This window comes from Aplidium turbinatum, chromosome 8 (genome assembly GCF_918807975.1).
Source record: "Aplidium turbinatum chromosome 8, kaAplTurb1.1, whole genome shotgun sequence".
NCBI lineage: Eukaryota > Metazoa > Chordata > Ascidiacea > Aplousobranchia > Polyclinidae > Aplidium > Aplidium turbinatum.
The window spans coordinates 20,807,136-20,821,595 of record NC_137479.1 but is presented as its reverse complement, the minus strand read 5'-3'; positions in this window follow the sequence as shown (position 1 = coordinate 20,821,595).

Here is a 14,460-nt window from a genome sequence, read left to right as displayed (position 1 = left end):
GTATTCACAGCATTCTCATGGTTGCTTGTTAATTCAAGTACTCATATACCTGCTTTACATCTAGCCTACTGCAAACGCTTTGTTAAAAAAAACAGCTTACTGGCAACCTTTCAACTGTCTTTGTAGACAAGTATTCTTTGAATATGCTCTACGTAACATTTGTTAACTGTCTTTTGTAGCTCATTGTACCAGCTGCACTACAAAACTTTCTACGATTTTAAAAAGAACCACATGTTTAAAGCACTACAAACTATCGCCCTGGTAGTGTCACGAGAATAAGGCAATCGCTGCGAGCCTTCATATCCCCTTCTCTAGATATCCCTGAGGGACCTGCAAAATATTAAGGTAATGCAATCATTAAGGCAATTATAAGATATCTGATAATCTGATGAAGATGGAAAACAACAATTTCGGCTGTTGTATTGCTCAGGCAGTATACAAACAGCAAGGTTCTCCAGATGCTCTGTTTTTGTTGAAAATGTGTTGTTTTGTTCTTACTATTTGCCTTTATATCCCTGTCAACATATGGTGTAACTTTCTTTTATCCAGTGGTAAACACTGGCGAGTTGGATACAATGTAGAATGTTATTTCATCTACAGAGATGGTGTAACATTGGCCCTGCTTTTGTTGATAATTACACCATAAATTTTTCGGCTCTCATCTGTAAAAGTTGTAGGCCTATCGATCGGTTCTGAACACATCTTGTCACTTGCTTGCCATCCAAAAAAATTATTAACTCATGTAAATGGACTGTTAAAATCAGTCTGTATATTTTGTAGGCTACAATATGACTCAGCTGGTTGAGATGGTCAGAAATAAAAATAAACCAAACTGATAATACCAGGATGTCTTGCTAGGATAAACATAAAAAACAATAAACTAGAACCTGCAGTTACCGTACATGGTAACTACAACATCTGAGATTTATGGCTCCCTAACTTTATTCAAGCATAACGTCATGCGTTCAAGCGTATATTTTTTGTGAAACGTAAGTCCAAGTCCTTCACCCATTAGTCTGAGCAGAGCCCCATAGTGGCTCTGGTCTGAGCGTAAAGCGTATTGACCTGGAATAAATTGCGACCTTAACAAATTAGGTATCGTTGGAAAGCTTAATTCCTCTAGATTGAGATTTTTTTATTCTTCCAACCAGAGACCTTTGGCAAAAAAAATTATGGCCGTTTTTTAAGAAGCACTTTGCGCCGCTATTGGCGAAAGTGCATTTTTCCTTTTGCGCAAGTTTCTCGTCTCATTTTTAACTTTTTCCCTACGTGTATAAGAAAGAGGCAACTCACATTTGACAAAATATTATATATATATAAATTACGTCACTCTGATTTCATCAAATTAAGATTGCTTACCTATTACTCCCAGCCCTCCATAGGCTACTCGCATTCACAAAAAAGTAAAAAGCGACATTATTAATTTCTTTAGGAATCAACACCATTAATTTTAATCGCATAACTAAGTTATGCCATAAAGTTAAATTATTAACTTTTCAATGTTTTGCCACCTTTTCATTGATGTGCTGGTAGGCTATACACCATATCGACTATTGTAGCTGGTAGTACCTTTATCGTCCCGGACCTGTCAATGACCAAAAAAATATGGTTTGACCAGTAGCCTAAGATATGATAGAGCTTCAAACCACTGCTTTTGTTAAATGCATTTTTCCAATGAAATATATCTGATGTATTTATTATATTAAATATCATCATACGAACAGGTGCACACTGCACAGTGCTCTGCTGAGAAGTAGACAAGGGCTAGGGCGTTGCTATTCGCAAAGTGTCAGCCCTCGCTTTTTCGCTGGAGCTTGCCGAGCGCTTGAGCATTGAGCAGCGCAGCGCGCGCTGAGAGTTTCTTACGTATTAACACCAAAAGCTGGCTGTAGGCTACGTGAGCGATCTGTATAATGTTACCCGGTAGCATTTTGGTTCTGGGCAGCAAGACAGTGATTCTCCGTTCTTCAGGACATTCTGCTCACAATCAGCTTTCCAGTTACTTTGATGAAAAGCTGCTGCCACAGTTTTGGTTTCGCTGAGTTTCAGTCGCCAATTCTGAGATAAGCTGAGAGGGTTTTATGTCCTGGCTCAGGGTGTCTTTAAGATTTTCCCACGACTTTGTAGAGTTAAGAATTGCCAAGTTGTCCGCGTATTTGTATTTTGCAGAGACCGTGGTTGGCAGGTAGGCTAGTGGGTGTAGATGGTAAAGAGAAGAGGAGGCAGGACTGAACTCTTTGAGATGACATTTTTCAGGCGCTTCAGTCTGCGTTGCCGGTGATGAAGGTGAAGCTTCGAATCTTGAGAAGTTCCATGATCATATGGACCATCTGTCGGTCTAGAAGCAGCTTGCGAGTAAGACCACGGTGCCATAGGCCTACAGTGTCGAAGGCAACTGTAGTCTAAGATCTAAAAAGACAGGCACTGGCCTTTTTTGCCCCAAAGCAATCCTAGATGTCTTCGGTCAAGAGTGTGTCCTCCTCTACGGTGGATTTTCCGTGCCGGAATCCAGATTGCTCCTTTAGGAGGAGTGGGTCGATGATTGGATTGACGAGGGCATGGATCAGCCTTTGGAGGAGTTCGAAAAAGACAAAGAGGAGAAATATCAGACGATAGGTAGGCCTACGTCATCCCTAGCCAACGTGCAGGGTTGTATTCCTGGGGGGGGGGGGGCTCGGGGGAGCTCAGCCCCAAAATATGAAAATGCTTGATGTAGGGGGGGCTCAAGGTGGGCTCACTCAGGGCTCCACTTTTCCGCTCTTCTGGCTGAACAAGTAACACTTTGACAGCTTTCTCACAATAGAACTGTAAACATACACTAAAATAAGTTGGTAGCAATCGCCGTTTTCCGTAATTAGGTCCCGTATATTAGCTTAAGTCTATCATGCAATTTTCATGTAGGTAAACCAAGCTTTTTGCAAATAGGGCAATAAAGAATGACATAACAAATTTTGTAGCTCTTTTGATATTCTAGATGTCTGCGTGTGATGTGACTCTTCACTCTTGCATTGAAATAGCCTTTCCCATCCATGTGCCTCAAAATTTAGGAAAGTAAATAAAATTTTCAGTGTGCGTTATGCTGCGTCCTCACATCGTGTTATCAAGGCTCTGTGGAATAGTTTTCCAGCATTGTATAAACACTTCACAGCCCTCTCAGAAAGGAGAAATATTAGAGAAACGGATCGAGCCATGTTCAGAGGTCTCTGCATCAAAATGACGACCAAGGAATTCGTAGAAGATCTGTCGTTTTAAAAGATTATCTACGGCTATGATCGACCGTGGATACTCAGGTTAATAAGCACTCTAAGCTGCGCACATTGAATGAACTCAGATCTGTGCAAAAACTGTTTGCTGGCTAAGATCAAAGACTGTCGTGGTGCTTATAACTTAGCCCATAAAACCAAAGACCTGGCAGACAGCCTATTTGTTTTGTATAATCTCGTTTGCACCAACTTGGAATATGCTTTTGCTGTATTTCGATTTGTTTAAACCGTTCGTTAGTAACTAAATTTTAGTGTAACTGTCATATTGGCAACTTATTGGTTCTTACTCGCAAAGCTGTAAACACAAGCTCTCATTTCAGGAGATGCATTTCCTCACTTTCCTACAGTCAATTTTTTGCAAGTGTGCTTAGAATTGTAGCAAATAAGTACCGGTAGCCTACAATTGAGTTATCATCATCATCACGTGCCGTTTCCGATCCGGAGGTTGGCTGTCACTTTCTTCCACAAGTCACGTTCTTCCGCTACTCTTTTTGTTTCTCCAATGCTTGACAAATCAGCCCACTGTAGGCTACCACGTCATCTCCTCATGCTCGTCTCCTTCTTCCGCTGCACCTATTTCCACCACCATACTTTTCTTCCACCAATTGAGTTAAGAGATTGGAATAAGCTCATGCCAGGCGAGTTTCAAGTGTAGGCCCGTTACCAACAATCATTCCCCAAATCAAACGTCATATAAAACCGTTATGGTCTACTGAACCTGGTGTCTTACGTCATGAAAATTGCTAAAAAATGAGCCGAGATTGCAACATACTTTGTAAGACTTGTGAAACATTGCACAATTTCTTTGAACACCTGATGAGAATTGCTTCACAATGTTTATCACTGTTACGACACAGGAGCTGGTTACATGCATTTGAAATATCTCAAGTCAGTTTCGTCATTTTAGAATCGTCGTTGGAAAGGTTGGTCTGTTTAGCTTGTGTTTACCAACTAGACGAAATTTCCGTCTTTTATCCTAGTAATTTGTGTTGTGGTGACAAGTTTTAGCGCGCACGTGTTGCGCCCTCTTTTCGACAGCCGGTGGCTAGTTTGGCTAAAGTACAATTCGTGAAAGACGTTTTCAGAAGAGTATTTTTTCGTTGTTATCGCATACAGACGAAAGCATCCGGGAATTTTATGTTACAACTTTCCCACGAAGATATCATGGTTTTCCGCTGTGACCAATAGAGAGATTCCACGGTGAACCAACAGACCGTGACGGGTTGAAGCTTGCGCTGAAAGTCTAGACAAACTACAGTACTACACACTGCACAGATTGTTCCGTTCATATTAAAACCAGTTTAACACCATCTTTCTGATTTATTTTTAAGTCATGAACACAGAATAGGTTACATAACCACATTATCACCATAAAAACAATTATTCAGCCAAATATGGTAACGCAAAACTAAAATAAAAGTTTGCAAGGGCCTTAAGGAACCATTTTTGCAGTCCAGAACATTATATCAAAGTGTATTCGCTCAATAAATAAAGACTTTGAAGTATAGACAACTAAGTCACACCAAGGCAGACCACTGAGGGCTTATATTTTCCCCTGAATTTAATAGAAGTAGCCTAAGTTAGTTGTGTGTACTTTTCAGTTTTAGTTCATCAACAACGAAATGGAGACAAAAGTCATCATTAAGAGCTGCCTCTTGTACACAGTTGTTTCTATATTTAAATTGACACTTCACTTCCAACAGTCCAAAATTTTTCCCGGCTTTGTACTTGTCAGACACTTTTCCATCTGGGAAACCTCCAAAAAAATTTAACCCTGAATTGACTATTAGGCCGCTGTCAAAAATCTCTACGTCTCTGTTTAGTTGTTTTTTCATCTCTTCGCGATATAACCGGACTGCATGCGTCTCCTTTGTCAAACCGTGGCGAACAGCTGGAACATGGTGTAGCATTGGTGGTTTAAAAATTGATTTTAAAAAGAAAGTACGGTAGTTTTCCGCCTAATAATTTTTCCAAAATTTGGGGAGGTTAGTTGTCGTTTTCGGCTAGTGTGCCATAAAACTGATTGAGACTGCGAAGTTATTGCCTTCTCAAGAGCATGTAATAATAATAATAGTCTTGTTTTTATTTGCGCCCATTGCGATAACATACAGTACACTGCAATCACAGATGTGATGCAACAGACGACAGGAAGCAGCGAAGTGACATATAGTCTTCGAGTCAGCTGCTCCCCTGGTTTTGGCTTGCCACTAAGTGTCTTTGCCGAGACACAGCCGCGTTCTCTGGAGTGGTGTCGAATCCACGTCCTTTCGAACGTCGCGCAGACGTTCTCACCACTCGGCTACGCAGCCGACGATGTGCTTCCTGTAAGCCCATGTAGGCTACAAGCATGTCTTCATTTGATGCATCATGATGTTTCAAAAGGTAGGAAAATGGTGCATTTGAAGCATAGCATGCTGCATGCAAAGGCTTCAATTTCGCTTTCAAGCAAGGGACGTTTAAGTTCATTTCATCTGGCATCAAATCTGCGTGATGTGATGGTGCTTTTCACCCTCTGTTTGGTCCGGGTGGTCTCCGCTTTTGTAAAGATGTAATTTGTGACTGGTTCTGCAAAAATGGCGTCGCCTCTTGGTTTGTGCCACTGTTGCTCTGTGCTGGTGCAGGATAAAGCTCCTGGAATTATTTTTACATCACGAATGTGAAAATGATGCATCTTGTATAGCAATGCAGTAATGTGACTGCATCTACCACCAAGTCTGCAACACAAAGAAATGCAAATTAATACCAAACAAAAGTTTATGCACGGTAACAGAACAAAGTATATAGGTGGTCACAGCGGTAAACCATAATCTCTTCGTGGGAAAATTGTAACATAAGATTCCCGAATCCGTTCGTCTGCATGTAATGACCGAAAAAGAAACACTCCTTTGAAACGTCTATTCAAAATTGTATTTCTGTAAAATTAGCCCGCGGCTATCGAAAATGGAACGCAACACCGTACGCCTCTAAAAACTGTCACTACAATACAAACTATTTAGATAAAGACGGAATTTTTGTCCAGCTAGCAAGCACTAAGCAAACAGTTAAATGTGCGACTAATAACCTCTTCAAGCAACTATTTCACGAATGACCAGAATAAATAGCAATATCTCAAACTCACGTACGCAGTACTGTGACGCAATAGTGAAAGACATTGTCACGCAATTCAAACAGGTGTTCAAAGGTGGTAATGCCATGTTTCATGTTTAAACAGGTTTGACACAAGTCTTACGAACGATGGTGCAATTTTGGCTCATTTTTAGGAAAAATTCCATGACGTAAGATTCAGTAGACCTGAACGGTTTTTATATGACGTTTGATTAGGTGAACAATTGTCTGGAACAATAGGCTATGTAACCAAACGTGGTCGACCTAGTTTTAGTTATCCATGTTAGTAGCATAAACTGCTTCATATTACTACAGTAGGTAGGCTATACATAAACCGCATATAGGCTTAGCTGTAATATCAAATGGCTTATGCTACAAGCAGCAGTAGCAATAATATGGTTAATAAAACAATAATCCTCAAAAGTGTAAAAAGACTAGTTTGCAACTACATTACAATTTAATATCACCCATCCAAACTTTCACATGACATAGAATGAAATATTTAGCATTATAGATTGCATACAGCCATTTACTTACCCTGCCTTACAAGAGCCCTTTGCTTTCTGTATTACTGGAGTCGATTGCTTCATCTGAAGTGTGAGTTCATGCGGTTTATGCTCTGGTCAGAGGTTCCAAGTAGGCTAAAAAACTTATCATTTCATTGTTTCAAAAAAGAGATCAAAACGTTAATTTTACAAAGCTACAGTGCATCGTAAGTGATATGTTATGGAAACCAACTTGTCAGTTGCTTCGAAAACTTTATTATTCTCTGCTTGCTTCATGGAATTTTGTGTTTTGGCCTACGTTATCATCAATATGTTTTTTTTTTTGTGCGTAGCCTATGCTGTTATTGAAGCGCGGGAACGTTTCAATTATTATTTTTCTCTTGTAAGCTTATTTTAAATGGCAAAATCGTAATTTCCGTAGGGTGGCAATTGACTAGTAGACCGTATGGTCATCTCGTTGTCTCCCTGTCGGTATGGGAACCTGTGTAACTTTTGTACTGTGTATATTGCATATTTCAAACATGTACCTATGTTCCTGTTACTGACAAATAAAACATTGATTGATTGATTGATTTATCAGTTTTTCTCTGACTTGCCCAACAATTTGCCTTGCAGATAAAACTTTGAGAATTTCCCCGTTTGGTAAAATTTCACACAAATAATCTTCAATGAAAAACTGATAACCTCCTTTGAGAGGTCTTGCAGATGGTCCAATCCAGTCTGATATTGATCTTATATCAAACGATGGTAAATATTGTAAAGATTATGACCAGTTATTCACTTCCATCGTAGATATTTAGCATCGAAACAAATAACTTGACTGGTACCGTACCGTAACAAAGGGTTTCGCAATACAGTATCTGGTTTCCATGCAACGCTTCAACCTCTCAGTGCGCATTGAAGCGTAACGTGGAATCCCTCTATTGTGGATAAATCTATCAAAAACTGACTTATAAATATTCGACTTTTGAAGTTGAACGATTGCAAAATGAAACAATTTTACTATCAAAAATATCGTAGTGCTAATGCAAGAAGGCACAACTTGAGCTACTATAAGTAGGCTACATTCCAATCTTCCTTGTACAATAATTTGCAAGCAACATCATTTTGAATTGAGAAAACTTCCAGAGATTAAGAAGTTATGGCGGAATCAAGTTCTGCACATGAATCTTTGCACAACTGGCGTCTCAGGAGGTGTAGCCAAAATTTTGTGTACAGTATTTATTTTTTGATTGCTGTGCAGATATTGGTGGAACAACATACCCAAAAAAATGTTTTTTTTAGAAATTACGTTGAACAAAACCGAACACACATGTTAGCTAATTTGCAGTGAAAGATGCTGATGAAAGGAGGAATTTGCAATATTGCTGTGGAAAAATTTACTTGGGTGCATTTTTGGCAACACCTCTGTTTATGCACTTCTACAAATTTCGCGGGGTTTGGTTATCATCAGTGGTGCCACAGCTAGTGATTTTTCACTAGATCTAGTGATTTCAAGACTGACCTAGTGACATAGTTACTTTTTTCTGTTTTTGGTGCAATCTAGTGATTTTTAGTCAAGTTAAGGTGAACAGGTCATTTTTTATATTTTAATAATATAATTAAAAATACTGCTATAATAGTAGACAGGTGGTAGGTGAAGCAGTCTGATGGAAAGGGACATTGAGTCTGAGAACGATATTTCGTTACAACTTACACGAGGACCATTACTAAAGCCACCCTAACCATTACAAAGCTAAAGAAGATAATTGTTGTTGGTGGGAGGCTGGGAGCTGTGAAGCTTTGCTATTACAAGAACCTCTCAAAAATAATCAAGAGCAACTTCGTTTAGACATTCTTTTATATTTGGTGGAACTGTGTAAGCAGGCCTCGAAATTCACGGCGGACACGGCGGACATGTCCGCCGTCACAGCATGTGATGTCCGCGGAAGTACCCTCTAGATCGGTCATATTTGTCCGCCGAGAAATATCGCAAAAACTGGCGATACAAATCGTCATTGCATAGCACGAACAACTGTTGCAAGAATATAATTTGCGCTGGGAATGCGAAATTATCGCATTCCAAGCGCGCATCTAGACAAAGTTAATACTGTATCTCTTACCTTCCATTCAAGCAGAAAAACTTTCGAATTTTACGTTGCTTCAACGATTGATGACATTGAATCAGCGTAACAGAGGTGAATTCTTAGCTAAGAATTGATGGGAGTACCGGTACTTCTACACTAATCACACGCAATTTAGTTCAAGTTTTACGTCACAATGTCTGGCTTTGATCTCCGAGTAATAATGATAAGGCAAGGTTGGTTACTAAATTAGATTATACGAGTGGCTATTACAGCAAGATGCAACAAAATTTGTTAAGTTTTGGTATTACAGTAAGAAAGAAAAGACCCAAGGAAAATTCACTTTAGCTCACATGACACGCAAAAATAAACTTAAAGAAAAAAGCCTGTGAAACTTCGCACAGCAGAAAATAGTAGCGTCATTGTAGAAATTTTCCGACTCCTGCCCAGAGCATTGTGACGTAATAAGCCACACGACCTCGTTCGGGGGAAGTTAATCAGTTATGTGACATATTGACCAGCTACACGGCGCTTTGACTCTTCATGCGCAAGACATTGGTCTAATGAAAGCCTTTCAGAGTGACTTTACTGATTTTTTAAAATGCCTTCTAAAACTGTGCGAAGATAAAGTGCGAAGATAAAGTTATTATCAAGATAAAGTGATTAAGCATGATGATCGACGGCTAAAATTGGTGTGTCCGCCGTGAGACTTGATTTGTCCGCCGAGATAGCTGCTCAGACCGGACACGTTTGTTCGCCGTCAACAAAAACAGAGTTTCGAGGCCTGTAGGCTACTTTGAATTATATGCGTAGATACTAAACTGAGCAAACTGCACCTCGTTATTGACGCTCCCTAGAAAAAACAAAGCGGAAGAAATCAAGAAAAACGTTTTTCAATCATTGTTACAATGCTTCAACGGCACCATGCTGGCGTTAATCAGCTACCATACTTCTGTTTCTTTTGTTATCTTAGGAGCAGCGCTCTTGTTGCAACAAGTAGATTTTTTAATTGAGATCGATCCGCAATGAAGGTCAAACTAACGCAAATCTGAACTTGGAAACATTTGATTTAGGATTTTTTTAAAATAATTTGCAGGGGGGCAGCCACCCCGAGCTAAATTTACGGGGAGGCACCGCCCCTCCGCCCCCCCCCGGAGTCGGCGCCTATGATTTTATATTAATAGTAAATAAACATTTTGTGACTTTATTGTTTATAACTACCTTCTTCCATTTTGCATCGATCTTGAAATTATTATGCATATGTGTAAAACATTTGTTGGTTTTAGAAATTTTTGTCATCACTTGCAGAATTGTTTTACAATCAGGATTAACTATTGTCCTCCCATTATATGTCCACCAAGCAAGAATTCGGAGCTTTTGCTTCAAGCAATAAAGGATCCCCATGGTGCAAGTCCGAACTTAAGATTGTAATATCAATCTACTACAAAAACGTGAAGCAATAATGGGTTGTTCAAGATCACTTGATGGTTCTTATTCATTGATTTCTATTTGAATAAGAACTTTCTGATGATCTTTGAAAAAAAAACAGAGTGCTAAGGTTTCAGATTCTTAGTGATTGCTTTGGCGGGATCACATTATAATAACTTTGTATTTGTAATACCGTAAGTGTTTTAAAATGTAGTTTTAGTTCTTCATTGTTGTTGCAGTAGTGTATATATTTCTATAATGGGGTGTTAGGAAAGGCCAGTGTAGCATCTGTGGCTTCTATTCCTGTGACACTTTCAAAATCACGTGTTCATTCATAATGGCACGTTTGAAAAGCCAATTGTAGGCAGTGGCTATTTGACCGGCGCCGGTCTTTGAATTCGAAACACTATTTGACCGTCATTATACAGTCATTTTTTTTCTTTTTCTCTTTCAAAGCAAAAGACGAGAAGCATATATAAGTTCTAAATCCGACCCTTTTATTCAACTCGTTACGTGGCGCGTGCGATACGTCGCCGGCTCCTACTTCAGAGGGACTGAGTTCGATACTACCCGGAAGCGTTCGTTTTATTTATTTTTTTTTTTAACTAAATTTTGACCCGAAGTGCATTTTTGTAGTCAATTTTTAATTTGAGTTGCATTACATTTACATACCATTACCATTTTTTAAAAAAAAGCATTGTATATAACTAACTTGTAAGAGAGCAAAAATGTAATGCTTCGTTCAGTAAACACGGTCACATCAATCAATCAATCATTTTATTTTTCGTCATTAACGCGTCCGGGACGAAAAAGATACTAACTACAAAAATCGATATAGACCTACCAGCACGTTAATGAACGGGAAAAGGTGGCAAAACCTTGAAAGGTTTAAAACGTGCCTGAATGAAACATTATGTAGTAGGCTATAGTTAGCACGGCCACAAACGGAAAATTAACCAGAGAAATTCTCAAATTCCAGCAAATTAAAAAAACTCTAACTTTACTACTCACATTTGAAAAAACATAAAAAATTGGGCTGTAGACCACTCAAATTAAAATTGACTACAAAAATGCACTTCGGGTCAAAATTTAGTTAAAAAAACAAATAAAAGAAAGGAACGCTTCCGGGTAGTATCGAACTCATTTCCTCTAGAATAGAAGCCGGCGACGTATCGCACGCGCCACGTAACGAGTTGAATAAAGTGGTCGGATTTAGAACTTATATATGCTTCTCGTCTTTTGCTTTGAAAGAGAAAAAGAAAAAAAGTGACTGTATAGTGACGTCATGACTGGTCAAATAGTGTTTCAGATTCAAAGACCGGCGCCGGTCAAATAGCCACTGCCCCAATTGTATTGCAAGAGAAATTGCCTGTTATACAGTATGATTAGTGATTACTGTAATGGGGTACCTAGTATTTTAGCACATTGTTGCATTAATTGCACTTAGACCTCATTGTTTTACATATTTGTTTCTACTGTTTTATGATAACGTTGAACTTATAAAAACTGTGCTGGTATGTTGCATTGTTACTGCAATCTGCACTACAGTCTCTCTCTCATGCAATAGTGACCAGGAAAACTAATCAATGAGAAATGTTGATAACACCATACCAGTTAAACATACAGTAGAAGCTCGACCACCTCATATTTTCAATCATTGTCTGGTGTCTCAGCATAACTGTAGTATGTACGGTAACTGAGGAAAAATACGAGTATGCAAAAATACAGGTTTCAAAAATCCAAATTGCAACATCTTCCTTCAATAGGCCTTGTTTTGATTTTATATAAATCTGTTAAGATCTTTCACAAGGATTCTTGTCATTGCAAAACCAGTTTCTTACCATTTCTGCTGTAATATTTTTTAGACTCTTTTTGTCTTATTTTTAACTGTAAGATTTTAGTAAGAATCGTTTTTATTTCTGTCTCGTTCCTTCAATGTGATCTTTGATTTTCGATGAGTGTTTATACATTTGTGTACTTGCCATTTACTACGCTCCATGTGAAATAAATATTAAATATCATAATAAGCCAAATAAACTCCGTTATAAGCTGATTTCTTCAGTGATTTAATTAAGTCTTTTAGTCACGCAATTAGATATAATACATTGCATGTTGGTCATATTTTTTCTTCCAAAACAGTGGCAATTCGTTGTGCAAGAAAGCATGCATCTGTGGTGGCCCCTGACGTGAAACTGCTGTATTATTTTTGCTTGCATAAACTCCCATGTGCGTATCACCTATTTCCTCAAAGTGGTTTCACAAGTTGCAGACGGCTGGACGTTGCTATCATAGGCGCCGGGTTTTGAAAATTGCTGGGGGGGCATACTTTCTAGCCGACGGATTGCTTACAATTACATTCAAAATGCTGATGTTTGTTTGTCAGCATTGATGTTTGTTTGTGTCTATCTGCCATTGTATATTGCCAAGCTTTATAATGTAGGCTCAGGCCTCGAAATTCACGGCGGACATGTCCGCCGTCACAGCATGTGATGTCCGCGGGAAGTACCATCTAGATCGGTCATATTTGTCCGCCAAGAAATAACACAGGAACTAGCGATACAAATCGTCATTGCATAGCACGAACAATTGTTGCGAGAATATATTTTCCAGCGCGCATCTAGAAAATGTGAATACTGTATCCCTTAGCTTCCATTCAAGGAGAAAAACTTTCTATTTTTACGTTGCTTCAAGGATTGATGACATTGAATCAGCGTAACACGAGTGAATTCTTTGCTAAGAATCGATAGGAGTACAGGTAGCCTACTTTTACACTAATCATGTGCAATTTAGTAAGTTTTACTTCACAATATCTGGCTTTGATCTCCGAGTAATAATGATATGGCAAGGTTGGTTACTAAATTAGATTATACGAGTACGCTGTTACCAGAGGTGGGCACGCGCTACTTTTAAAGTAGCGTGCTACCCGCTACCGCTACTTGGGCCAAAGTAGCGCGCGCTACCGCTACTTCTTCTGCTACTTTTGTTTAAAATAACACTAGGAAACACTCAAGTCCCTGTGACGCAAAAATGACCTTGAAAACGAATGTTATCATTCGTTTACGCTGTCATCTTAACATCGCTATAGAAAACACATTCTAAGGGAAATTTATTGTTAAGCACCTTTCAAAAACACGAGCATTTCAAAATGGGATTCACCAAGTCCTGCCCGCTTTCGCTTAAGCACATCTTTTCCAACAGAGAAAGGTCTCTCCACCGCAGCACAGGAAGGAATGGAGGTGTTGTATTTAATGAACAGATGTTTTAACTCGGTATTCGAAAAGCTCAAGGACTTGCTCTTGTCCGAAAAAAAGGCGTCCACAATTGCTGTTTCCTTCTGCAACGGCGTTTCACGGGATGGCGCAAACACTCCAAAAAATACATCCTCAGAGTCGTGACTGGTGTTGGTGTCACTATTCTCGGTATCAACCTGGCTTTATTTTTTCAGCAACAGTCGAATTACATCTGTCTTGACTTTTTCTCGCAGTGTGTCAGCATCATCCGTGGAAACGTAGTGCAGAAATTGTAGCCAAGGACGCCTTGAAGGAGGGATGAAGACATGATGCCATAACGAATTTCATGTCGTTGAAGCACTTGTTGAATCGCTTCTTCACCCATTCAAGAACTTTCACTTTCAACTCCTCACAGGTCCCAAGATCACTGATCTCGGTCAACTTCTTCGCACAAATTGTGATGATTGGAAGCAAAACTCCGTAATACGGCTTGGACTCACCCTGGAGAAAATCTAAAGCCTGGCAGATAGGCTTCATCACACGGAGATATTCGCCGAAGAAGTTGACGTCAGCTAGAAAAGACCAAAACTTTGCAACCAAACCGATTATATAGCTGTATGACCACGCCAGTATTGCCAAAAAAACAAGCATTTTTTTCAATTTAAATTAAAAAGTAGCGGGAGTGCGAGTGAAAAAAGTAGCGCCGCTACTGCAGCCGCTACTCCAACTAAAAAGTAGCGCTGCTACTTTTACCAAAAAAAAAGCGCCGCTGGTAGCGGCGCTACAAAAGTAGCACGCTACTGCCCACCTCTGGCTGTTACAGCAAGATGCAACAAAATTTGTTAAGTTTTGGTATTACAGTAAG